Below are 21,273 nucleotides of genomic sequence, written 5' to 3' on the forward strand. Positions count from 1 at the left end.
GGCGATGAGCCCGGAGCTGAACGGGCCACACTGGCTCGTTTGTGAGGCCAGGTGCATTGCCAACCACGACCGGTAGGGCAGAGGCATTGGAGGCGGCCTGGGCTCCTGCAGCTGGGCAGCCACGCACTCTGGTTTCTCTTCATCTCGTACAAATCTTTCGCCTTTTACTAAAGATTTCCGTGGAGAGGAGCATGAATGAGTTCCATGCAATTTTTGTGCTTCCCTGCTTTCGGGTGGGGCGCAGCTGGGCTGGTCAAAGAGAGAAAACAAAACAATTGCTCTTGTTACTGCGGTTGTGGCCATCTGTCTCGTGAGTCCTGGATCTCCGGCCTTCTGATTCCCACTCTTTTCACTGGCGGGCGGGATGTGTCCGGACGCCGGGGATCTTGGGAACTCGATTTGCATAGCGGCTTCCCAGAGTGCGTCGTTTCCGGTACAGTGTGGCCGGTTGTTTTCCGAGTCATCGCGTCGCCGCAGCACGGATTGGGCACGCCCGCGAGCCGAGAGCCGCAGGCGATGAGCCCGGAGCTGAACGGGCCACACTGGCTCGTTTGTGAGGCCAGGTGCATTGCCAACCATGACCAGTAGGGCAGAGGCATTGGAGGCGGCCTGGGCTCCTGCAGCTGGGCAGCCACGCACTCTGGTTTCTCTTCATCTCGTACAAATCTTTCGCCTTTTACTAAAGATTTCCGTGGAGAGGAGCATGAATGAGTTCCATGCAATTTTTGTGCTTCCCTGCCTTCGGGTGGGGCGCAGCTGGGCTGGTCAAAGAGAGAAAACAAAACAATCGATCGCAATCGCTCTTGTTACTGCGGTTGTGGCCATCTGTCCCGTGAGTCCTGGATCTCCGGCCTTCTGATTCCCACTCTTTTCACGGGCGGGCGGGATGTGTCCGGCCGCCGGGGATCTTGGGAACTCGATTTGCATAGCGGCTTCCAAGAGCGCGTCGTTTCCGGTACAGTGTGGCCGGTTGTTTTCCGAGTCATCGCGTCGCCGCAGCACGGATTGGGCACGCCCGCGAGCCGAGAGCCGCAGGCGATGAGCCCGGAGCTGAACGGGCCACACTGGCTCGTTTGTGAGGCCAGGTGCATTGCCAACCACGACCGGTAGGGCAGAGGCATTGGAGGCGGCCTGGGCTCCTGCAGCTGGGCAGCCACGCACTCTGGTTTCTCTTCATCTCGTACAAATCTTTCGCCTTTTACTAAAGATTTCCGTGGAGAGGAGCATGAATGAGTTCCATGCAATTTTTGTGCTTCCCTGCTTTCGGGTGGGGCGCAGCTGGGCTGGTCAAAGAGAGAAAACAAAACAATTGCTCTTGTTACTGCGGTTGTGGCCATCTGTCTCGTGAGTCCTGGATCTCCGGCCTTCTGATTCCCACTCTTTTCACTGGCGGGCGGGATGTGTCCGGACGCCGGGGATCTTGGGAACTCGATTTGCATAGCGGCTTCCCAGAGTGCGTCGTTTCCGGTACAGTGTGGCCGGTTGTTTTCCGAGTCATCGCGTCGCCGCAGCACGGATTGGGCACGCCCGCGAGCCGAGAGCCGCAGGCGATGAGCCCGGAGCTGAACGGGCCACACTGGCTCGTTTGTGAGGCCAGGTGCATTGCCAACCATGACCAGTAGGGCAGAGGCATTGGAGGCGGCCTGGGCTCCTGCAGCTGGGCAGCCACGCACTCTGGTTTCTCTTCATCTCGTACAAATCTTTCGCCTTTTACTAAAGATTTCCGTGGAGAGGAGCATGAATGAGTTCCATGCAATTTTTGTGCTTCCCTGCCTTCGGGTGGGGCGCAGCTGGGCTGGTCAAAGAGAGAAAACAAAACAATTGCTCTTGTTACTGCGGTTGTGGCCATCTGTCCCGTGAGTTCTGGATCTCCGGCCTTCTGATTCCCACTCTTTTCACTGGCGGGCGGGATGTGTCCGGCCGCCGGGGATCGTGGGAACTCGATTTGCATAGCGGCTTCCCAGAGCGCGTCGTTTCCGGTACAATGTGGCCGGTTGTTTTCTGAGTCATCCCGTCGCCGCAGCACGGATTGGGCACGCCCGCGAGCCGAGAGCCGCAGGCGATGAGCCCGGAGCTGAACGGGCCACACTGGCTCGTTTGTGAGGCCAGGTGCATTGCCAACCACGACCAGTAGGGCAGAGGCATTGGAGGCGGCCTGGGCTCCTGCAGCTGGGCAGCCACGCACTCTGGTTTCTCTTCATCTCGTACAAATCTTTCGCCTTTTACTAAAGATTTCCGTGGAGAGGAGCATGAATGAGTTCCATGCAATTTTTGTGCTTCCCTGCTTTCGGGTGGGGCGCAGCTGGGCTGGTCAAAGAGAGAAAACAAAACAATTGCTCTTGTTACTGCGGTTGTGGCCATCTGTCTCGTGAGTCCTGGATCTCCGGCCTTCTGATTCCCACTCTTTTCACTGGCGGGCGGGATGTGTCCGGACGCCGGGGATCTTGGGAACTCGATTTGCATAGCGGTTTCCCAGAGTGCGTCGTTTCCGGTACAGTGTGGCCGGTTGTTTTCCGAGTCATCGCGTCGCCGCAGCACGGATTGGGCACGCCCGCGAGCCGAGAGCCGCAGGCGATGAGCCCGGAGCTGAACGGGCCACACTGGCTCGTTTGTGAGGCCAGGTGCATTGCCAACCACGACCGGTAGGGCAGAGGCATTGGAGGCGACCTGGGCTCCTGCAGCTGGGCAGCCACGCACTCTGGTTTTTCTTCATCTCGTACACATCTTTCGCCTTTTACTAAAGATTTCCGTGGAGAGGAGCATGAATGAGTTCCATGCAATTTTTGTGCTTCCCTGCCTTCGGGTGGGGCGCAGCTGGACTGGTCAAAGAGAGAAAACAAAACAATCGCTCTTGTTACTGCGGTTGTGGCCATCTGTCCCGTGAGTCCTGGATCTCCGGCCTTCTGATTCCCACTCTTTTCACTGGCGGGCGGGATGTGTCCGGCTGCCGGGGATCTTGGGAACTCGATTTGCATAGCGGCTTCCAAGAGCGCGTCGTTTCCGGTACAGTGTGGCCGGTTGTTTTCCGAGTCATCGCGTCGCCGCAGCACGGATTGGGCACGCCCGCGAGCCGAGAGCCGCAGGCGATGAGCCCGGAGCTGAACGGGCCACACTGGCTCGTTTGTGAGGCCAGGTGCATTGCCAACCACGACCGGTAGGACAGAGGCATTGGAGGCGGCCTGGGCTCCTGCAGCTGGGCAGCCACGCACTCTGGTTTCTCTTCATCTCGTACAAATCTTTCGCCTTTTACTAAAGATTTCCGTGGAGAGGAGCATGAATGAGTTCCATGCAATTTTTGTGCTTCCCTGCCTTCGGGTGGGGCGCAGCTGGGCTGGTCAAAGAGAGAAAACAAAACAATTGCTCTTGTTACTGCGGTTGTGGCCATCTGTCCCGTGAGTTCTGGATCTCCGGCCTTCTGATTCCCACTCTTTTCACTGGCGGGCGGGATGTGTCCGGCCGCCGGGGATCGTGGGAACTCGATTTGCATAGCGGCTTCCCAGAGCGCGTCGTTTCCGGTACAATGTGGCCGGTTGTTTTCTGAGTCATCCCGTCGCCGCAGCACGGATTGGGCACGCCCGCGAGCCGAGAGCCGCAGGCGATGAGCCCGGAGCTGAACGGGCCACACTGGCTCGTTTGTGAGGCCAGGTGCATTGCCAACCACGACCAGTAGGGCAGAGGCATTGGAGGCGGCCTGGGCTCCTGCAGCTGGGCAGCCACGCACTCTGGTTTCTCTTCATCTCGTACAAATCTTTCGCCTTTTACTAAAGATTTCCGTGGAGAGGAGCATGAATGAGTTCCATGCAATTTTTGTGCTTCCCTGCTTTCGGGTGGGGCGCAGCTGGGCTGGTCAAAGAGAGAAAACAAAACAATTGCTCTTGTTACTGCGGTTGTGGCCATCTGTCTCGTGAGTCCTGGATCTCCGGCCTTCTGATTCCCACTCTTTTCACTGGCGGGCGGGATGTGTCCGGACGCCGGGGATCTTGGGAACTCGATTTGCATAGCGGTTTCCCAGAGTGCGTCGTTTCCGGTACAGTGTGGCCGGTTGTTTTCCGAGTCATCGCGTCGCCGCAGCACGGATTGGGCACGCCCGCGAGCCGAGAGCCGCAGGCGATGAGCCCGGAGCTGAACGGGCCACACTGGCTCGTTTGTGAGGCCAGGTGCATTGCCAACCATGACCAGTAGGGCAGAGGCATTGGAGGCGGCCTGGGCTCCTGCAGCTGGGCAGCCACGCACTCTGGTTTCTCTTCATCTCGTACAAATCTTTCGCCTTTTACTAAAGATTTCCGTGGAGAGGAGCATGAATGAGTTCCATGCAATTTTTGTGCTTCCCTGCCTTCGGGTGGGGCGCAGCTGGGCTGGTCAAAGAGAGAAAACAAAACAATTGCTCTTGTTACTGCGGTTGTGGCCATCTGTCCCGTGAGTTCTGGATCTCCGGCCTTCTGATTCCCACTCTTTTCACTGGCGGGCGGGATGTGTCTGGCCGCCGGGGATCTTGGGAACTCGATTTGCATAGCGGCTTCCCAGAGCGCGTCGTTTCCGGTACAATGTGGCCGGTTGTTTTCTGAGTCATCGCGTCGCCGCAGCACGGATTGGGCACGCCCGCGAGCCGAGAGCCGCAGGCGATGAGCCCGGAGCTGAACGGGCCACACTGGCTCGTTTGTGAGGCCAGGTGCATTGCCAACCACGACCGGTAGGGCAGAGGCATTGGAGGCGACCTGGGCTCCTGCAGCTGGGCAGCCACGCACTCTGGTTTTTCTTCATCTCGTACACATCTTTCGCCTTTTACTAAAGATTTCCGTGGAGAGGAGCATGAATGAGTTCCATGCAATTTTTGTGCTTCCCTGCCTTCGGGTGGGGCGCAGCTGGACTGGTCAAAGAGAGAAAACAAAACAATCGCTCTTGTTACTGCGGTTGTGGCCATCTGTCCCGTGAGTCCTGGATCTCCGGCCTTCTGATTCCCACTCTTTTCACTGGCGGGCGGGATGTGCCCGGCCGCCGGGGATCTTGGGAACTCGATTTGCATAGCGGCTTCCAAGAGCGCGTCGTTTCCGGTACAGTGTGGCCGGTTGTTTTCCGAGTCATCGCGTCGCCGCAGCACGGATTGGGCACGCCCGCGAGCCGAGAGCCACAGGCGATGAGCCCGGAGCTGAACGGGCCACACTGGCTCGTTTGTGAGGCCAGGTGCATTGCCAACCACGACCGGTAGGGCAGAGGCATTGGAGGCGGCCTGGGCTCCTGCAGCTGGGCAGCCACGCACTCTGGTTTCTCTTCATCTCGTACAAATCTTTCGCCTTTTACTAAAGATTTCCGTGGAGAGGAGCATGAATGAGTTCCATGCAATTTTTGTGCTTCCCTGCCTTCAGGTGGGGCGCAGCTGGGCTGGTCAAAGAGAGAAAACAAAACAATCGATCGCAATCGCTCTTGTTACTGCGGTTGTGGCCATCTGTCTGTGAGTCCTGGATCTCCGGCCTTCTGATTCCCACTCTTTTCACTGGCGGGCGGGATGTGTCCGGCTGCCGGGGATCTTGGGAACTCGATTTGCATAGCGGCTTCCAAGAGCGCGTCGTTTCCGGTACAGTGTGGCCGGTTGTTTTCCGAGTCATCGCGTCGCCGCAGCACGGATTGGGCACGCCCGCGAGCCGAGAGCCGCAGGCGATGAGCCCGGAGCTGAACGGGCCACACTGGCTCGTTTGTGAGGCCAGGTGCATTGCCAACCACGACCGGTAGGACAGAGGCATTGGAGGCGGCCTGGGCTCCTGCAGCTGGGCAGCCACGCACTCTGGTTTCTCTTCATCTCGTACAAATCTTTCGCCTTTTACTAAAGATTTCCGTGGAGAGGAGCATGAATGAGTTCCATGCAATTTTTGTGCTTCCCTGCCTTCGGGTGGGGCGCAGCTGGGCTGGTCAAAGAGAGAAAACAAAACAATCGCTCTTGTTACTGCGGTTGTGGCCATCTGTCCCGTGAGTTCTGGATCTCCGGCCTTCTGATTCCCACTCTTTTCACTGGCGGGCGGGATGTGTCCGGCTGCCGGGGATCTTGGGAACTCGATTTGCATAGCGGCTTCCCAGAGCGCGTCGTTTCCGGTACAATGTGGCCGGTTGTTTTCCGAGTCATCGCGTCGCCGCAGCACGGATTGGGCACGCCCGCGAGCCGAGAGCCGCAGGCGATGAGCCCGGAACTGAACGGGCCACACTGGCTCGTTTGTGAGGCCAGGTGCTTTGCCAACCACGACCGGTAAGGCAGAGGCATTGGAGGCGGCCTGGGCTCCTGCAGCTGGGCAGCCACGCACTCTGGTTTCTCTTCATCTTGTACAAATCTTTCGCCTTTTACTAAAGATTTCCGTGGAGAGGAGCATGAATGAGTTCCATGCAATTTTTGTGCTTCCCTGCCTTCGGGTGGGGCGCAGCTGGGCTGGTCAAAGAGAGAAAACAAAGCAATCGATCGCAATCGCTCTTGTTACTGCGGTTGTGGCCATCTGTCCCGTGAGTCCTGGATCTCCGGCCTTCTGATTCCCACTCTTTTCACTGGCGGGCGGGATGTGTCCGGCCGCCGGGGATCTTGGGAACTCGATTTGCATAGCGGCTTCCCAGAGCGCGTCGTTTCCGGTACAGTGTGGCCGGTTGTTTTCCGAGTCATCGCGTCGCCGCAGCACGGATTGGGCACGCCCGCGAGCCGAGAGCCGCAGGCGATGAGCCCGGAGCTGAACGGGCCACACTGGCTCGTTTGTGAGGCCAGGTGCATTGCCAACCACGACCGGTAGGGCAGAGGCATTGGAGGCGACCTGGGCTCCTGCAGCTGGGCAGCCACGCACTCTGGTTTTTCTTCATCTCGTACACATCTTTCGCCTTTTACTAAAGATTTTCGTGGAGAGGAGCATGAATGAGTTCCATGCAATTTTTGTGCTTCCCTGCCTTCGGGTGGGGCGCAGCTGGGCTGGTCAAAGAGAGAAAACAAAACAATCGCTCTTGTTACTGCGGTTGTGGCCATCTGTCCCGTGAGTCCTGGATCTCCGGCCTTCTGATTCCCACTCTTTTCACTGGCGGGCGGGATGTGTCTGGCCGCCGGGGATCTTGGGAACTCGATTTGCATAGCGGCTTCCCAGAGCGCGTCGTTTCCGGTACAGTGTGGCCGGTTGTTTTCCGAGTCATCGCGGCGCCGCAGCACGGATTGGGCACGCCCGCGAGCCGAGAGCCGCAGGCGATGAGCCCGGAGCTGAACGGGCCACACTGGCTCGTTTGTGAGGCCAGGTGCATTGCCAACCACGACCGGTAGGGCAGAGGCATTGGAGGCGACCTGGGCTCCTGCAGCTGGGCAGCCACGCACTCTGGTTTCTCTTCATCTCGTACACATCTTTCGCCTTTTACTAAAGATTTCCGTGGAGAGGAGCATGAATGAGTTCCATGCAATTTTTGTGCTTCCCTGCCTTCGGGTGGGGCGCAGCTGGGCTGGTCAAAGAGAGAAAACAAAACAATCGCTCTTGTTATTGCGGTTGTGGCCATCTGTCCCGTGAGTCCTGGATCTCCGGCCTTCTGATTCCCACTCTTTTCACTGGCGGGCGGGATGTGTCCGGCCGCCAGGGATCTTGGGAACTCGATTTGCATAGCGGCTTCCAAGAGCGCGTCGTTTCCGGTACAGTGTGGCCGGTTGTTTTCCGAGTCATCGCGTCGCCGCAGCACGGATTGGGCACGCCCGCGAGCCGAGAGCCACAGGCGATGAGCCCGGAGCTGAACGGGCCACACTGGCTCGTTTGTGAGGCCAGGTGCATTGCCAACCACGACCGGTAGGGCAGAGGCATTGGAGGCGGCCTGGGCTCCTGCAGCTGGGCAGCAACGCACTCTGGTTTCTCTTCATCTTGTACAAATCTTTCGCCTTTTACTAAAGATTTCCGTGGAGAGGAGCATGAATGAGTTCCATGCAATTTTTGTGCTTCCCTGCCTTCAGGTGGGGCGCAGCTGGGCTGGTCAAAGAGAGAAAACAAAACAATCGATCGCAATCGCTCTTGTTACTGCGGTTGTGGCCATCTGTCTGTGAGTCCTGGATCTCCGGCCTTCTGATTCCCACTCTTTTCACTGGCGGGCGGGATGTGTCCGGCTGCCGGGGATCTTGGGAACTCGATTTGCATAGCGGCTTCCAAGAGCGCGTCGTTTCCGGTACAGTGTGGCCGGTTGTTTTCCGAGTCATCGCGTCGCCGCAGCACGGATTGGGCACGCCCGCGAGCCGAGAGCCGCAGGCGATGAGCCCGGAGCTGAACGGGCCACACTGGCTCGTTTGTGAGGCCAGGTGCATTGCCAACCACGACCGGTAGGGCAGAGGCATTGGAGGCGGCCTGGGCTCCTGCAGCTGGGCAGCCACGCACTCTGGTTTCTCTTCATCTCGTACAAATCTTTCGCCTTTTACTAAAGATTTCCGTGGAGAGGAGCATGAATGAGTTCCATGCAATTTTTGTGCTTCCCTGCCTTCGGGTGGGGCGCAGCTGTGCTGGTCAAAGAGAGAAAACAAAACAATCGCTCTTGTTACTGCGGTTGTGGCCATCTGTCCCGTGAGTTCTGGATCTCCGGCCTTCTGATTCCCACTCTTTTCACTGGCGGGCGGGATGTGTCCGGCTGCCGGGGATCTTGGGAACTCGATTTGCATAGCGGCTTCCCAGAGCGCGTCGTTTCCGGTACAATGTGGCCGGTTGTTTTCCGAGTCATCGCGTCGCCGCAGCACGGATTGGGCACGCCCGCGAGCCGAGAGCCGCAGGCGATGAGCCCGGAACTGAACGGGCCACACTGGCTCGTTTGTGAGGCCAGGTGCTTTGCCAACCACGACCGGTAAGGCAGAGGCATTGGAGGCGGCCTGGGCTCCTGCAGCTGGGCAGCCACGCACTCTGGTTTCTCTTCATCTTGTACAAATCTTTCGCCTTTTACTAAAGATTTCCGTGGAGAGGAGCATGAATGAGTTCCATGCAATTTTTGTGCTTCCCTGCCTTCGGGTGGGGCGCAGCTGGGCTGGTCAAAGAGAGAAAACAAAGCAATCGAACGCAATCGCTCTTGTTACTGTGGTTGTGGCCATCTGTCCCGTGAGTCCTGGATCTCCGGCCTTCTGATTCCCACTCTTTTCACGGGCGGGCGGGATGTGTCCGGCCGCCGGGGATCTTGGGAACTCGATTTGCATAGCGGCTTCCAAGAGCGCGTCGTTTCCGGTACAGTGTGGCCGGTTGTTTTCCGAGTCATCGCGTCGCCGCAGCACGGATTGGGCACGCCCGCGAGCCGAGAGCCGCAGGCGATGAGCCTGGAGCTGAACGGGCCACACTGGCTCGTTTGTGAGGCCAGGGGCATTGCCAACCACGACCGGTAGGGCAGAGGCATTGGAGGCGGCCTGGGCTCCTGCAGCTGGGCAGCCACGCACTCTGGTTTCTCTTCATCTCGTACAAATCTTTCGCCTTTTACTAAAGATTTCCGTGGAGAGGAGCATGAATGAGTTCCATGCAATTTTTGTGCTTCCCTGCCTTCGGGTGGGGCGCAGCTGGGCTGGTCAAAGAGAGAAAACAAAACAATCGCTCTTGTTACTGCGGTTGTGGTCATTTGTCCCGTGAGTCCTGGATCTCCGGCCTTCTGATTCCCACTCTTTTCACTGGCGGGCGGGATGTGTCCGGCCGCTGGGGATCTTGGGAACTCGATTTGCATAGCGGCTTCCCAGAGTGCGTCGTTTCCGGTACAGTGTGGCCGGTTGTTTTCCGAGTCATCGCGTCGCCGCAGCACGGATTGGGCACGCCCGCGAGCCGAGAGCCGCAGGCGATGAGCCCGGAGCTGAACGGGCCACACTGGCTCGTTTGTGAGGCCAGGTGCATTGCCAACCACGACCGGTAGGGCAGAGGCATTGGAGGCGGCCTGGGCTCCTGCAGCTGGGCAGCCACGCACTGTGGTTTCTCTTCATCTTGTACAAATCTTTCGCCTTTTACTAAAGATTTCCGTGGAGAGGAGCATGAATGAGTTCCATGCAATTTTTGTGCTTCCCTGCCTTCGGGTGGGGCGCAGCTGGGCTGGTCAAAGAGAGAAAACAAAGCAATCGATCGCAATCGCTCTTGTTACTGCGGTTGTGGCCATCTGTCCCGTGAGTCCTGGATCTCCGGCCTTCTGATTCCCACTCTTTTCACTGGCGGGCGGGATGTGTCCGGCCGCCGGGGATCTTGGGAACTCGATTTGCATAGCGGCTTCCCAGAGCGCGTCGTTTCCGGTACAGTGTGGCCGGTTGTTTTCCGAGTCATCGCGGCGCCGCAGCACGGATTGGGCACGCCCGCGAGCCGAGAGCCGCAGGCGATGAGCCCGGAGCTGAACGGGCCACACTGGCTCGTTTGTGAGGCCAGGTGCATTGCCAACCACGACCGGTAGGGCAGAGGCATTGGAGGCGACCTGGGCTCCTGCAGCTGGGCAGCCATGCACTCTGGTTTCTCTTCATCTCGTACAAATCTTTCGCCTTTTACTAAAGATTTCCGTGGAGAGGAGCATGAATGAGTTCCATGCAATTTTTGTGCTTCCCTGCCTTCGGGTGGGGCGCAGCTGGGCTGGTCAAAGAGAGAAAACAAAACAATTGCTCTTGTTACTGCGGTTGTGGCCATCTGTCCCGTGAGTCATGGATCTCCGGCCTTCTGATTCCCACTCTTTTCACTGGCGGGCGGGATGTGTCCAGCCGCCGGGGATCTTGGGAACTCGATTTGCATAGCGGCTTCCAAGAGCGCGTCGTTTCCGGTACAGTGTGGCCGGTTGTTTTCCGAGTCATCGCGTCGCCGCAGCACGGATTGGGCACGCCCGCGAGCCGAGAGCCGCAGGCGATGAGCCCGGAGCTGAACGGGCCACACTGGCTCGTTTGTGAGGCCAGGTGCATTGCCAACCACGACCGGTAGGGCAGAGGCATTGGAGGCGGCCTGGGCTCCTGCAGCTGGGCAGCCACGCACTCTGGTTTCTCTTCATCTCGTACAAATCTTTCGCCTTTTACTAAAGATTTCCGTGGAGAGGAGCATGAATGAGTTCCATGCATTTTTTGTGCTTCCCTGCCTTCGGGTGGGGCGCAGCTGGGCTGGTCAAAGAGAGAAAACAAAACAATCGCTCTTGTTACTGCGGTTGTGGCCATCTGTCCCGTGAGTCCTGGATCTCCGGCCTTCTGATTCCCACTCTTTTCACTGGCGGGCGGGATGTGTCCGGCCGCTGGGGATCTTGGGAACTCGATTTGCATAGCGGCTTCCCAGAGTGCGTCGTTTCCGGTACAGTGTGGCCGGTTGTTTTCCGAGTCATCGCGTCGCCGCAGCACGGATTGGGCACGCCCGCGAGCCGAGAGCCGCAGGCGATGAGCCCGGAGCTGAACGGGCCACACTGGCTCGTTTGTGAGGCCAGGTGCATTGCCAACCACGACCGGTAGGGCAGAGGCATTGGAGGCGGCCTGGGCTCCTGCAGCTGGGCAGCCACGCACTCTGGTTTCTCTTCATCTTGTACAAATCTTTCGCCTTTTACTAAAGATTTCCGTGGAGAGGAGCATGAATGAGTTCCATGCAATTTTTGTGCTTCCCTGCCTTCGGGTGGGGCGCAGCTGGGCTGGTCAAAGAGAGAAAACAAAGCAATCGATCGCAATCGCTCTTGTTACTGCGGTTGTGGCCATCTGTCCCGTGAGTCCTGGATCTCCGGCCTTCTGATTCCCACTCTTTTCACTGGCGGGCGGGATGTGTCCGGCCGCCGGGGATCTTGGGAACTCGATTTGCATAGCGGCTTCCCAGAGCGCGTCGTTTCCGGTACAGTGTGGCCGGTTGTTTTCCGAGTCATCGCGGCGCCGCAGCACGGATTGGGCACGCCCGCGAGCCGAGAGCCGCAGGCGATGAGCCCGGAGCTGAACGGGCCACACTGGCTCGTTTGTGAGGCCAGGTGCATTGCCAACCACGACCGGTAGGGCAGAGGCATTGGAGGCGACCTGGGCTCCTGCAGCTGGGCAGCCACGCACTCTGGTTTTTCTTCATCTCGTACACATCTTTCGCCTTTTACTAAAGATTTCCGTGGAGAGGAGCATGAATGAGTTCCATGCAATTTTTGTGCTTCCCTGCCTTCGGGTGGGGCGCAGCTGGGCTGGTCAAAGAGAGAAAACAAAACAATCGCTCTTGTTACTGCGGTTGTGGCCATCTGTCCCGTGAGTCCTGGATCTCCGGCCTTCTGATTCCCACTCTTTTCACTGGCGGGCGGGATGTGTCCGGCCGCCGGGGATCTTGGGAACTCGATTTGCATAGCGGCTTCCAAGAGCGCGTCGTTTCCGGTACAGTGTGGCCGGTTGTTTTCCGAGTCATCGCGTCGCCGCAGCACGGATTGGGCACGCCCGCGAGCCGAGAGCCACAGGCGATGAGCCCGGAGCTGAACGGGCCACACTGGCTCGTTTGTGAGGCCAGGTGCATTGCCAACCACGACCGGTAGGGCAGAGGCATTGGAGGCGGCCTGGGCTCCTGCAGCTGGGCAGCAACGCACTCTGGTTTCTCTTCATCTTGTACAAATCTTTCGCCTTTTACTAAAGATTTCCGTGGAGAGGAGCATGAATGAGTTCCATGCAATTTTTGTGCTTCCCTGCCTTCAGGTGGGGCGCAGCTGGGCTGGTCAAAGAGAGAAAACAAAACAATCGATCGCAATCGCTCTTGTTACTGCGGTTGTGGCCATCTGTCTGTGAGTCCTGGATCTCCGGCCTTCTGATTCCCACTCTTTTCACTGGCGGGCGGGATGTGTCCGGCTGCCGGGGATCTTGGGAACTCGATTTGCATAGCGGCTTCCAAGAGCGCGTCGTTTCCGGTACAGTGTGGCCGGTTGTTTTCCGAGTCATCGCGTCGCCGCAGCACGGATTGGGCACGCCCGCGAGCCGAGAGCCGCAGGCGATGAGCCCGGAGCTGAACGGGCCACACTGGCTCGTTTGTGAGGCCAGGTGCATTGCCAACCACGACCGGTAGGGCAGAGGCATTGGAGGCGGCCTGGGCTCCTGCAGCTGGGCAGCCACGCACTCTGGTTTCTCTTCATCTCGTACAAATCTTTCGCCTTTTACTAAAGATTTCCGTGGAGAGGAGCATGAATGAGTTCCATGCAATTTTTGTGCTTCCCTGCCTTCGGGTGGGGCGCAGCTGGGCTGGTCAAAGAGAGAAAACAAAACAATCGCTCTTGTTACTGCGGTTGTGGCCATCTGTCCCGTGAGTTCTGGATCTCCGGCCTTCTGATTCCCACTCTTTTCACTGGCGGGCGGGATGTGTCCGGCTGCCGGGGATCTTGGGAACTCGATTTGCATAGCGGCTTCCCAGAGCGCGTCGTTTCCGGTACAATGTGGCCGGTTGTTTTCCGAGTCATCGCGTCGCCGCAGCACGGATTGGGCACGCCCGCGAGCCGAGAGCCGCAGGCGATGAGCCCGGAACTGAACGGGCCACACTGGCTCGTTTGTGAGGCCAGGTGCATTGCCAACCACGACCGGTAGGGCAGAGGCATTGGAGGCGGCCTGGGCTCCTGCAGCTGGGCAGCCACGCACTCTGGTTTCTCTTCATCTTGTACAAATCTTTCGCCTTTTACTAAAGATTTCCGTGGAGAGGAGCATGAATGAGTTCCATGCAATTTTTGTGCTTCCCTGCCTTCGGGTGGGGCGCAGCTGGGCTGGTCAAAGAGAGAAAACAAAGCAATCGATCGCAATCGCTCTTGTTACTGTGGTTGTGGCCATCTGTCCCGTGAGTCCTGGATCTCCGGCCTTCTGATTCCCACTCTTTTCACTGGCGGGCGGGATGTGTCCGGCCGCCGGGGATCTTGGGAACTCGATTTGCATAGCGGCTTCCCAGAGCGCATCGTTTCCGGTACAGTGTGGCCGGTTGTTTTCCGAGTCATCGCGGCGCCGCAGCACGGATTGGGCACGCCCGCGAGCCGAGAGCCGCAGGCGATGAGCCCGAAGCTGAACGGGCCACACTGGCTCGTTTGTGAGGCCAGGTGCATTGCCAACCACGACCGGTAGGGCAGAGGCATTGGAGGCGACCTGGGCTCCTGCAGCTGGGCAGCCACGCACTCTGGTTTTTTTTCATCTCGTACACATCTTTCGCCTTTTACTAAAGATTTCCGTGGAGAGGAGCATGAATGAGTTCCATGCAATTTTTGTGCTTCCCTGCCTTCGGGTGGGGCGCAGCTGGGCTGGTCAAAGAGAGAAAACAAAACAATCGCTCTTGTTACTGCGGTTGTGGCCATCTGTCCCGTGAGTTCTGGATCTCCGGCCTTCTGATTCCCACTCTTTTCACTGGCGGGCGGGATGTGTCCGGCTGCCGGGGATCTTGGGAACTCGATTTGCATAGCGGCTTCCCAGAGCGCGTCGTTTCCGGTACAATGTGGCCGGTTGTTTTCCGAGTCATCGCGTCGCCGCAGCACGGATTGGGCACGCCCGCGAGCCGAGAGCCGCAGGCGATGAGCCCGGAACTGAACGGGCCACACTGGCTCGTTTGTGAGGCCAGGTGCTTTGCCAACCACGACCGGTAAGGCAGAGGCATTGGAGGCGGCCTGGGCTCCTGCAGCTGGGCAGCCACGCACTCTGGTTTCTCTTCATCTTGTACAAATCTTTCGCCTTTTACTAAAGATTTCCGTGGAGAGGAGCATGAATGAGTTCCATGCAATTTTTGTGCTTCCCTGCCTTCGGGTGGGGCGCAGCTGGGCTGGTCAAAGAGAGAAAACAAAGCAATCGATCGCAATTGCTCTTGTTACTGCGGTTGTGGCCATCTGTCCCGTGAGTCCTGGATCTCCGGCCTTCTGATTCCCACTCTTTTCACTGGCGGGCGGGATGTGTCCGGCCGCCGGGGATCTTGGGAACTCGATTTGCATAGCGGCTTCCCAGAGCGCGTCGTTTCCGGTACAGTGTGGCCGGTTGTTTTCCGAGTCATCGCGTCGCCGCAGCACGGATTGGGCACGCCCGCGAGCCGAGAGCCGCAGGCGATGAGCCCGGAGCTGAACGGGCCACACTGGCTCGTTTGTGAGGCCAGGTGCATTGCCAACCACGACCGGTAGGGCAGAGGCATTGGAGGCGACCTGGGCTCCTGCAGCTGGGCAGCCACGCACTCTGGTTTTTCTTCATCTCGTACACATCTTTCGCCTTTTACTAAAGATTTTCGTGGAGAGGAGCATGAATGAGTTCCATGCAATTTTTGTGCTTCCCTGCCTTCGGGTGGGGCGCAGCTGGGCTGGTCAAAGAGAGAAAACAAAACAATCGCTCTTGTTACTGCGGTTGTGGCCATCTGTCCCGTGAGTCCTGGATCTCCGGCCTTCTGATTCCCACTCTTTTCACTGGCGGGCGGGATGTGTCCGGCCGCCGGGGATCTTGGGAACTCGATTTGCATAGCGGCTTCCAAGAGCGCGTCGTTTCCGGTACAGTGTGGCCGGTTGTTTTCCGAGTCATCGCGTCGCCGCAGCACGGATTGGGCACGCCCGCGAGCCGAGAGCCGCAGGCGATGAGCCCGGAGCTGAACGGGCCACACTGGCTCGTTTGTGAGGCCAGGTGCATTGCCAACCACGACCGGTAGGGCAGAGGCATTGGAGGCGGCCTGGGCTCCTGCAGCTGGGCAGCCACGCACTCTGGTTTTTCTTCATCTCTTACAAATCTTTCGCCTTTTACTAAAGATTTCCGTAGAGAGGAGCATGAATGAGTTCCATGCAATTTTTGTGCTTCCCTGCCTTCGGGTGGGGCGCAGCTGGGCTGGTCAAAGAGAGAAAACAAAACAATCGATCGCAATCGCTCTTGTTACTGCGGTTGTGGCCATCTGTCCCGTGAGTCCTGGATCTCCGGCCTTCTGATTCCCACTCTTTTCACTGGCGGGCGGGATGTGTCCGGCCGCCGGGGATCTTGGGAACTCGATTTGCATAGCGGCTTCCAAGAGCGCGTCGTTTCCGGTACAGTGTGGCCGGTTGTTTTCCGAGTCATCGCGTCGCCGCAGCACGGATTGGGCACGCCCGCGAGCCGAGAGCCGCAGGCGATGAGCCCGGAGCTGAACGGGCCACACTGGCTCGTTTGTGAGGCCAGGTGCATTGCCAACCACGACCGGTAGGGCAGAGGCATTGGAGACGGCCTGGGCTCCTGCAGCTGGGCAGCCACGCACTCTGGTTTCTCTTCATCTCGTACAAATCTTTCGCCTTTTACTAAAGATTTCCGTGGAGAGGAGCATGAATGAGTTCCATGCAATTTTTGTGCTTCCCTGCCTTCGGGTGGGGCGCAGCTGGGCTGGTCAAAGAGAGAAAACAAAACAATCGCTCTTGTTACTGCGGTTGTGGCCATCTGTCCCGTGAGTCCTGGATCTCCGGCCTTCTGATTCCCACTCTTTTCACTGGCGGGCGGGATGTGTCCGGCCGCCGGGGATCTTGGGAACTCGATTTGCATAGCGGCTTCCAAGAGCGCGTCGTTTCCGGTACAGTGTGGCCGGTTGTTTTCCGAGTCATCGCGTCGCCGCAGCACGGATTGGGCACGCCCGCGAGCCGAGAGCCGCAGGCGATGAGCCCGGAGCTGAACGGGCCACACTGGCTCGTTTGTGAGGCCAGGTGCATTGCCAACCACGACCGGTAGGGCAGAGGCATTGGAGGCGACCTGGGCTCCTGCAGCTGGGCAGCCACGCACTCTGGTTTTTCTTCATCTCGTACACATCTTTCGCCTTTTACTAAAGATTTCCGTGGAGAGGAGCATGAATGAGTTCCATGCAATTTTTGTGCTTCCCTGCCTTCGGGTGGGGTGCAGCTGGGCTGGTCAAAGAGAGAAAACAAAACAATCGATCGCAATCGCTCTTGTTACTGCGGTTGTGGCCATCTGTCCCGTGAGTCCTGGATCTCCGGCCTTCTGATTCCCACTCTTTTCACTGGCGGGCGGGATGTGTCCGGCCGCCGGGGATCTTGGGAACTCGATTTGCATAGCGGCTTCCAAGAGCGCGTCGTTTCCGGTACAGTGTGGCCGGTTGTTTTCCGAGTCATCGCGTCGCCGCAGCACGGATTGGGCACGCCCGCGAGCCGAGAGCCGCAGGCGATGAGCCCGGAGCTGAACGGGCCACACTGGCTCGTTTGTGTGGCCAGGTGCATTGCCAACCACGACCGGTAGGGCAGAGGCATTGGAGGCGGCCTGGGCTCCTGCAGCTGGGCAGCCACGCACTCTGGTTTCTCTTCATCTCGTACAAATCTTTCGCCTTTTACTAAAGATTTCCGTGGAGAGGAGCATGAATGAGTTCCATGCAATTTTTGTGCTTCCCTGCCTTCGGGTGGGGCGCAGCTGGGCTGGTCAAAGAGAGAAAACAAAACAATCGCTCTTGTTACTGCGGTTGTGGCCATCTGTCCCGTGAGTCCTGGATCTCCGGCCTTCTGATTCCCACTCTTTTCACTGGCGGGCGGGATGTGTCCGGCCGCCGGGGATCTTGGGAACTCGATTTGCATAGCGGCTTCCAAGAGCGCGTCGTTTCCGGTACAGTGTGGCCGGTTATTTTCCGAGTCATCGCGTCGCCGCAGCACGGATTGGGCACGCCCGCGAGCCGAGAGCCGCAGGCGATGAGCCCGGAGCTGAACGGGCCACACTGGCTCGTTTGTGAGGCCAGGTGCATTGCCAACCACGACCGGTAGGGCAGAGGCATTGGAGGCGGCCTGGGCTCCTGCAGCTAGGCAGTCACGCACTCTGGTTTTTCTTCATCTCGTACAAATCTTTCGCCTTTTACTAAAGATTTCCGTGGAGAGGAGCATGAATGAGTTCCATGCAATTTTTGTGCTTCCCTGCCTTCGGGTGGGGCGCAGCTGGGCTGGTCAAAGAGAGAAAACAAAACAATCGCTCGCAATCGCTCTTGTTACTGCGGTTGTGGCCATCTGTCCCGTGAGTCCTGGATCTCCGGTCTTCTGATTCCCACTCTTTTCACTGGCGGGCAGAATGTGTCCGGCCGCCGGGGATCTTGGGAACTCGATTTGCATAGCGGCTTCCCAGAGTGCGTCGTTTCCGGTACAGTGTGGCCGGTTGTTTTCCGAGTCATCGTGTTGCCGCAGCACGGATTGGGCACGCCCGCGAGCCAAGAGCCGCAGGCGATGAGCCCGGAGCTGAACGGGCCACACTGGCGATATTGTTGGTTTTTGTGTCTATGAAAATACTTGATTTCTTTATAGACATCTCACAATAAGTATGCACACATAAGGTTATGCAATCTCGACACTATTACAACTGTTATACCAAAAGGTGATTGTCCTTAATCAATCATTCAATTAGAGGAATTAAATGCTCGTTAAGTTGTTGTTAATCTGTTTGCAAAATATCACCTGGTTGTATTGTTTATAAAAACAAGATCCTTTGGTTGTTATGGTTCCACCATCTTGCCACCAGAGGGCACCCCCAACCTTTAGGAGCTACTCTAGCTGTGCAGCAGAGGCACATACCAATCAGATGTCTGTTGCCACTCCCTCATTGTCTAGTGTCTCTAGCTCTCCCTACCTTCCTTCATCAGGCCTATTTAAATCCTGCTCTCTAACAACATTATGTTTAGTGTTGTTTGCTGTAAATATTCTCTTTTTTTACTATTTCCCTTATTATAGTAGCTTTCTCCTAATCCTGCTTGCTTTCCTTGTTAGCCTCATTCTTGTTTTTTGTTCCTGGGATTTGTTTCCTTCTTGTTTTTTTTTTTTTGCATCTTGGTTTTTCCCTCTTTGTTGTTCTGTGTTGCTGGTTACCTATCTGGTTTTGGACTTTGGTCTGTTTGTAGATTTCTTTAGTTGATTGTGTTTTATGGTTGTCTTCCTGGAATGCTTTCCTGGTTCTGTACTTTTGTGTGTTTGTAGGCTGTGGGTGCAGATTGTGCTTTTTTGTCCTCATGTTGATTTCTTTGACAGTTGGAACCTGCATCGAATCCATTTCTTGAATATCTGTGCCATTAGACCGCCCGTTCAGAGGTGAATATGATGCAGAACACAGCCCCCGGAGTGGTGGTTCTGTGGTTAAGTATCTGCTCTTGTGGTTGAAAGGTTGCTAGTTCAAATCCTGTAGCTGACAGAAGAATCCTACTCCGTTAGGCTTCTAAGCAAGACCTTTAATCCAATCTGCTCTAGGGGCACTGTACAATGGCTGACTTTGCGCTCTGGTCCCAGGCTTCTCTCTCTGTCTGTGTGTCTGTGTCTCATGGCGAGCAAGCTACGGGTCTGCGGAAAGACAAATTCCTAATGCAAGAAATTGTATAGGGCCAATAAAGTGATGTTATGTTATGTTACTGAGCACAAAAAGCCTGGCACACAGATATATGCAAGATATATTCAAATATCACCAAAAGAGGCATTAGCAGAGGTAGGCAGCAGGAACTGATCCTGGCGAGATTCACAAAGTGGTGACTACACTACACTTTAAAAAAAATTATCACATTCAAAAATGAACACAAGATCTGAAATCACCACGTCCGGATGCAAATGATAGAGTTGCAGGACAACAAAAACCTGAGCTACAGCTCACAGAAAGGAAAGTAAAAATTCTCAAACAACAGCTTAGGAATCTGAATATTTCTTACTGCAACCCTGAAAACAACAGAATAGCCCTGAGGCTCAGGGTACAACATAAGTACACAAACCTCCACACACACACTGACAACCCTGTTATCTGCACAGCAAACTCTAACACCCCAAACACTCTCACTGCACACCTGTCTCTTCTTAACACACCCACTTTGCCTAAACACAGTGCGATTTACACACACCACCAGCCCCACAGATGGCCTCACCCAACACCCCCACCTTATTTTCACACATTCCCACACAAACGTCTGATTGGGAGTATAGTGCACCTCAGGCACTCCAGAACCAGTGACACTGAGGTAGCCATTCCCATTGACTGCAGTGGGAAATACATCAGTGAACACAGGCATTTCCCAGGACTCAAAACAGCAAAGGTATGGTGTCCAATGAAAGAGAAGGCACCTCGGCTTCATTCCAGGTCAGCCCTATGGACACCAAGGCACATCATCATCCACACTGGTACCAACAATCTGAAAACCTAAAGACAGCAGGCGGTTTGGTCCATCAGTCCTTCTCATCAGAATAGAGATCTCCACCCTGCTGCCAAGAAAAGACATGCAACACCACACAACTAGAAAACGTACAGTACTCCCAGTTTTCATGGTACTGCTTCCAAACATCTGCAGCACCTGCCTCAGTATCCTACCATGTGACCCCAGTAACTACAAGACCACAAACACCTCAAAAAGCAATTGGAATGTTTACAAAGGAGAGCACAATCGGCAGGGACCTAACCAACTCCTCAAAGAGGACACACAGCCAGGAAAAAAAATTTAAAGAAATGTTTTACAAATCAAAGAAAGGTTGTGAAAATTCAGGGGTACCGTGGAACCTGTTAAACACATTGTCTGAACATCATAGGTGCTGTGGTGAAAAAGCTATTGACTGTGAAAGATCCTCTGCCTCTCCCAGAATATTGCATGTACAATATTTAAATACTTAAATATTTAAGTGCCATATTTAAAAAAAAAATCATTAAAAATGAAACGAAAGTTTCATAATTCGAAGAAAGTTTATGAAAGTTCAAGGGTAATGTGGACACTAATAAACACTTGGTTTGGGGTTAGGTAAAAAGGTATTGACTGTGGAACAGCCTCCACCTAACCCAGAATATTGCATGTAGACTAAAGTCATATTCAAAAAATCCCTAAAGATCAAAGAAAGTATTTCATACTTTCCGTGGACTCTGTAAAACACTTGGGTTGAACTTCATCGGTGCTCTTAAAAAAAGCTACTAAGTACAGCACATCTTTCCTTCTTTCAAACGTATACCATATGTTACTGCAATACTAAAGGTACTTTGAAATGAAAACAGAAACTAAATAAAATGAAAACAAATTAAAGAAAATTGAATCCAAGACACACACAAGATGCATTATTGTAACCTATTTTGAATTTTTGGTATTCCGCTTTATATGGTCATACGCAGGTACTTCGCATATTCTCGCGTTATGAACTCATGTATACTGTGGTACCACCCTATTCTTGCCTGTGCGTAATTGCACCTAAAGACGAAGGTTTCTAAATAATGCAGTGTAAATACAATTCCTGAAAAAATAAACATCAGAGGTTTGAAAGTTCTGCATGTTTTCCTCTCAAAGTTATTAATATTTGAAAAACTGTGTATGAAAAATAAATAGGCATATAAATGCTCAAGGTGAAGGATGTAAAAAAAATCCCAAATCACACACAACAAAATACAAGAAGTTTGACATCTCTAGGTGGTTTCCTTGAGACATTATTGAAGTATTAAAAGAT

At 55.6% G+C, this 21,273-nt stretch overlaps 35 non-coding genes across 35 annotated transcripts; all 35 read left to right on the top strand.

Annotated features, from left to right (window-relative positions):
- Positions 1-123: 123 nt before the first annotated feature.
- LOC148822201 (U5 spliceosomal RNA) lies at positions 124-240 on the top strand. The gene has a single exon (XR_016093954.1). It is a non-coding gene; the product is annotated as a U5 spliceosomal RNA (small nuclear RNA).
- Positions 241-635: 395 nt separating this feature from the next.
- LOC148822202 (U5 spliceosomal RNA) lies at positions 636-752 on the top strand. The gene has a single exon (XR_016094010.1). It is a non-coding gene; the product is annotated as a U5 spliceosomal RNA (small nuclear RNA).
- Positions 753-1,157: 405 nt separating this feature from the next.
- Positions 1,158-1,274, top strand: LOC148822203 (U5 spliceosomal RNA). Its single transcript, XR_016093955.1, has one exon. It is a non-coding gene; the product is annotated as a U5 spliceosomal RNA (small nuclear RNA).
- Positions 1,275-1,669: 395 nt separating this feature from the next.
- On the top strand, positions 1,670-1,786 carry LOC148822204 (U5 spliceosomal RNA). The gene has a single exon (XR_016094011.1). It is a non-coding gene; the product is annotated as a U5 spliceosomal RNA (small nuclear RNA).
- Positions 1,787-2,181: 395 nt separating this feature from the next.
- LOC148822205 (U5 spliceosomal RNA) lies at positions 2,182-2,298 on the top strand. Its single transcript, XR_016093956.1, has one exon. It is a non-coding gene; the product is annotated as a U5 spliceosomal RNA (small nuclear RNA).
- A 395-nt stretch (positions 2,299-2,693) lies between these two features.
- On the top strand, positions 2,694-2,810 carry LOC148822206 (U5 spliceosomal RNA). Its single transcript, XR_016094072.1, has one exon. It is a non-coding gene; the product is annotated as a U5 spliceosomal RNA (small nuclear RNA).
- Positions 2,811-3,205: 395 nt separating this feature from the next.
- Positions 3,206-3,322, top strand: LOC148822207 (U5 spliceosomal RNA). Its single transcript, XR_016094012.1, has one exon. It is a non-coding gene; the product is annotated as a U5 spliceosomal RNA (small nuclear RNA).
- Positions 3,323-3,717: 395 nt separating this feature from the next.
- On the top strand, positions 3,718-3,834 carry LOC148822208 (U5 spliceosomal RNA). Its single transcript, XR_016093957.1, has one exon. It is a non-coding gene; the product is annotated as a U5 spliceosomal RNA (small nuclear RNA).
- A 395-nt stretch (positions 3,835-4,229) lies between these two features.
- LOC148822209 (U5 spliceosomal RNA) lies at positions 4,230-4,346 on the top strand. The gene has a single exon (XR_016094013.1). It is a non-coding gene; the product is annotated as a U5 spliceosomal RNA (small nuclear RNA).
- A 395-nt stretch (positions 4,347-4,741) lies between these two features.
- On the top strand, positions 4,742-4,858 carry LOC148822210 (U5 spliceosomal RNA). Its single transcript, XR_016094073.1, has one exon. It is a non-coding gene; the product is annotated as a U5 spliceosomal RNA (small nuclear RNA).
- Positions 4,859-5,253: 395 nt separating this feature from the next.
- On the top strand, positions 5,254-5,370 carry LOC148822211 (U5 spliceosomal RNA). The gene has a single exon (XR_016093958.1). It is a non-coding gene; the product is annotated as a U5 spliceosomal RNA (small nuclear RNA).
- A 404-nt stretch (positions 5,371-5,774) lies between these two features.
- Positions 5,775-5,891, top strand: LOC148822212 (U5 spliceosomal RNA). Its single transcript, XR_016094014.1, has one exon. It is a non-coding gene; the product is annotated as a U5 spliceosomal RNA (small nuclear RNA).
- A 395-nt stretch (positions 5,892-6,286) lies between these two features.
- On the top strand, positions 6,287-6,403 carry LOC148822213 (U5 spliceosomal RNA). Its single transcript, XR_016094045.1, has one exon. It is a non-coding gene; the product is annotated as a U5 spliceosomal RNA (small nuclear RNA).
- A 405-nt stretch (positions 6,404-6,808) lies between these two features.
- Positions 6,809-6,925, top strand: LOC148822214 (U5 spliceosomal RNA). The gene has a single exon (XR_016094081.1). It is a non-coding gene; the product is annotated as a U5 spliceosomal RNA (small nuclear RNA).
- Positions 6,926-7,320: 395 nt separating this feature from the next.
- On the top strand, positions 7,321-7,437 carry LOC148822215 (U5 spliceosomal RNA). Its single transcript, XR_016094071.1, has one exon. It is a non-coding gene; the product is annotated as a U5 spliceosomal RNA (small nuclear RNA).
- A 395-nt stretch (positions 7,438-7,832) lies between these two features.
- LOC148822216 (U5 spliceosomal RNA) lies at positions 7,833-7,949 on the top strand. The gene has a single exon (XR_016094039.1). It is a non-coding gene; the product is annotated as a U5 spliceosomal RNA (small nuclear RNA).
- Positions 7,950-8,353: 404 nt separating this feature from the next.
- On the top strand, positions 8,354-8,470 carry LOC148822217 (U5 spliceosomal RNA). Its single transcript, XR_016094015.1, has one exon. It is a non-coding gene; the product is annotated as a U5 spliceosomal RNA (small nuclear RNA).
- Positions 8,471-8,865: 395 nt separating this feature from the next.
- LOC148822218 (U5 spliceosomal RNA) lies at positions 8,866-8,982 on the top strand. The gene has a single exon (XR_016094046.1). It is a non-coding gene; the product is annotated as a U5 spliceosomal RNA (small nuclear RNA).
- Positions 8,983-9,387: 405 nt separating this feature from the next.
- On the top strand, positions 9,388-9,504 carry LOC148822219 (U5 spliceosomal RNA). Its single transcript, XR_016094016.1, has one exon. It is a non-coding gene; the product is annotated as a U5 spliceosomal RNA (small nuclear RNA).
- Positions 9,505-9,899: 395 nt separating this feature from the next.
- On the top strand, positions 9,900-10,016 carry LOC148822220 (U5 spliceosomal RNA). Its single transcript, XR_016094077.1, has one exon. It is a non-coding gene; the product is annotated as a U5 spliceosomal RNA (small nuclear RNA).
- A 405-nt stretch (positions 10,017-10,421) lies between these two features.
- LOC148822221 (U5 spliceosomal RNA) lies at positions 10,422-10,538 on the top strand. The gene has a single exon (XR_016094017.1). It is a non-coding gene; the product is annotated as a U5 spliceosomal RNA (small nuclear RNA).
- Positions 10,539-10,933: 395 nt separating this feature from the next.
- Positions 10,934-11,050, top strand: LOC148822222 (U5 spliceosomal RNA). Its single transcript, XR_016094038.1, has one exon. It is a non-coding gene; the product is annotated as a U5 spliceosomal RNA (small nuclear RNA).
- A 395-nt stretch (positions 11,051-11,445) lies between these two features.
- On the top strand, positions 11,446-11,562 carry LOC148822223 (U5 spliceosomal RNA). The gene has a single exon (XR_016094047.1). It is a non-coding gene; the product is annotated as a U5 spliceosomal RNA (small nuclear RNA).
- A 405-nt stretch (positions 11,563-11,967) lies between these two features.
- On the top strand, positions 11,968-12,084 carry LOC148822224 (U5 spliceosomal RNA). Its single transcript, XR_016094074.1, has one exon. It is a non-coding gene; the product is annotated as a U5 spliceosomal RNA (small nuclear RNA).
- Positions 12,085-12,479: 395 nt separating this feature from the next.
- On the top strand, positions 12,480-12,596 carry LOC148822225 (U5 spliceosomal RNA). The gene has a single exon (XR_016094040.1). It is a non-coding gene; the product is annotated as a U5 spliceosomal RNA (small nuclear RNA).
- Positions 12,597-13,000: 404 nt separating this feature from the next.
- On the top strand, positions 13,001-13,117 carry LOC148822226 (U5 spliceosomal RNA). The gene has a single exon (XR_016094018.1). It is a non-coding gene; the product is annotated as a U5 spliceosomal RNA (small nuclear RNA).
- A 395-nt stretch (positions 13,118-13,512) lies between these two features.
- LOC148822227 (U5 spliceosomal RNA) lies at positions 13,513-13,629 on the top strand. The gene has a single exon (XR_016094048.1). It is a non-coding gene; the product is annotated as a U5 spliceosomal RNA (small nuclear RNA).
- A 405-nt stretch (positions 13,630-14,034) lies between these two features.
- Positions 14,035-14,151, top strand: LOC148822228 (U5 spliceosomal RNA). The gene has a single exon (XR_016094079.1). It is a non-coding gene; the product is annotated as a U5 spliceosomal RNA (small nuclear RNA).
- A 395-nt stretch (positions 14,152-14,546) lies between these two features.
- Positions 14,547-14,663, top strand: LOC148822229 (U5 spliceosomal RNA). Its single transcript, XR_016094049.1, has one exon. It is a non-coding gene; the product is annotated as a U5 spliceosomal RNA (small nuclear RNA).
- Positions 14,664-15,068: 405 nt separating this feature from the next.
- On the top strand, positions 15,069-15,185 carry LOC148822230 (U5 spliceosomal RNA). The gene has a single exon (XR_016094082.1). It is a non-coding gene; the product is annotated as a U5 spliceosomal RNA (small nuclear RNA).
- A 395-nt stretch (positions 15,186-15,580) lies between these two features.
- Positions 15,581-15,697, top strand: LOC148822231 (U5 spliceosomal RNA). Its single transcript, XR_016094080.1, has one exon. It is a non-coding gene; the product is annotated as a U5 spliceosomal RNA (small nuclear RNA).
- Positions 15,698-16,102: 405 nt separating this feature from the next.
- LOC148822232 (U5 spliceosomal RNA) lies at positions 16,103-16,219 on the top strand. Its single transcript, XR_016094019.1, has one exon. It is a non-coding gene; the product is annotated as a U5 spliceosomal RNA (small nuclear RNA).
- A 395-nt stretch (positions 16,220-16,614) lies between these two features.
- LOC148822233 (U5 spliceosomal RNA) lies at positions 16,615-16,731 on the top strand. Its single transcript, XR_016094078.1, has one exon. It is a non-coding gene; the product is annotated as a U5 spliceosomal RNA (small nuclear RNA).
- Positions 16,732-17,136: 405 nt separating this feature from the next.
- LOC148822234 (U5 spliceosomal RNA) lies at positions 17,137-17,253 on the top strand. The gene has a single exon (XR_016094020.1). It is a non-coding gene; the product is annotated as a U5 spliceosomal RNA (small nuclear RNA).
- Positions 17,254-17,648: 395 nt separating this feature from the next.
- Positions 17,649-17,765, top strand: LOC148822235 (U5 spliceosomal RNA). The gene has a single exon (XR_016094053.1). It is a non-coding gene; the product is annotated as a U5 spliceosomal RNA (small nuclear RNA).
- The last annotated feature ends 3,508 nt before the right edge of the window (positions 17,766-21,273 follow it).

Source organism: Atractosteus spatula, chromosome 13 (genome assembly GCF_055471065.1).
Source record: "Atractosteus spatula isolate fAtrSpa1 chromosome 13, fAtrSpa1.hap1, whole genome shotgun sequence".
NCBI lineage: Eukaryota > Metazoa > Chordata > Actinopteri > Semionotiformes > Lepisosteidae > Atractosteus > Atractosteus spatula.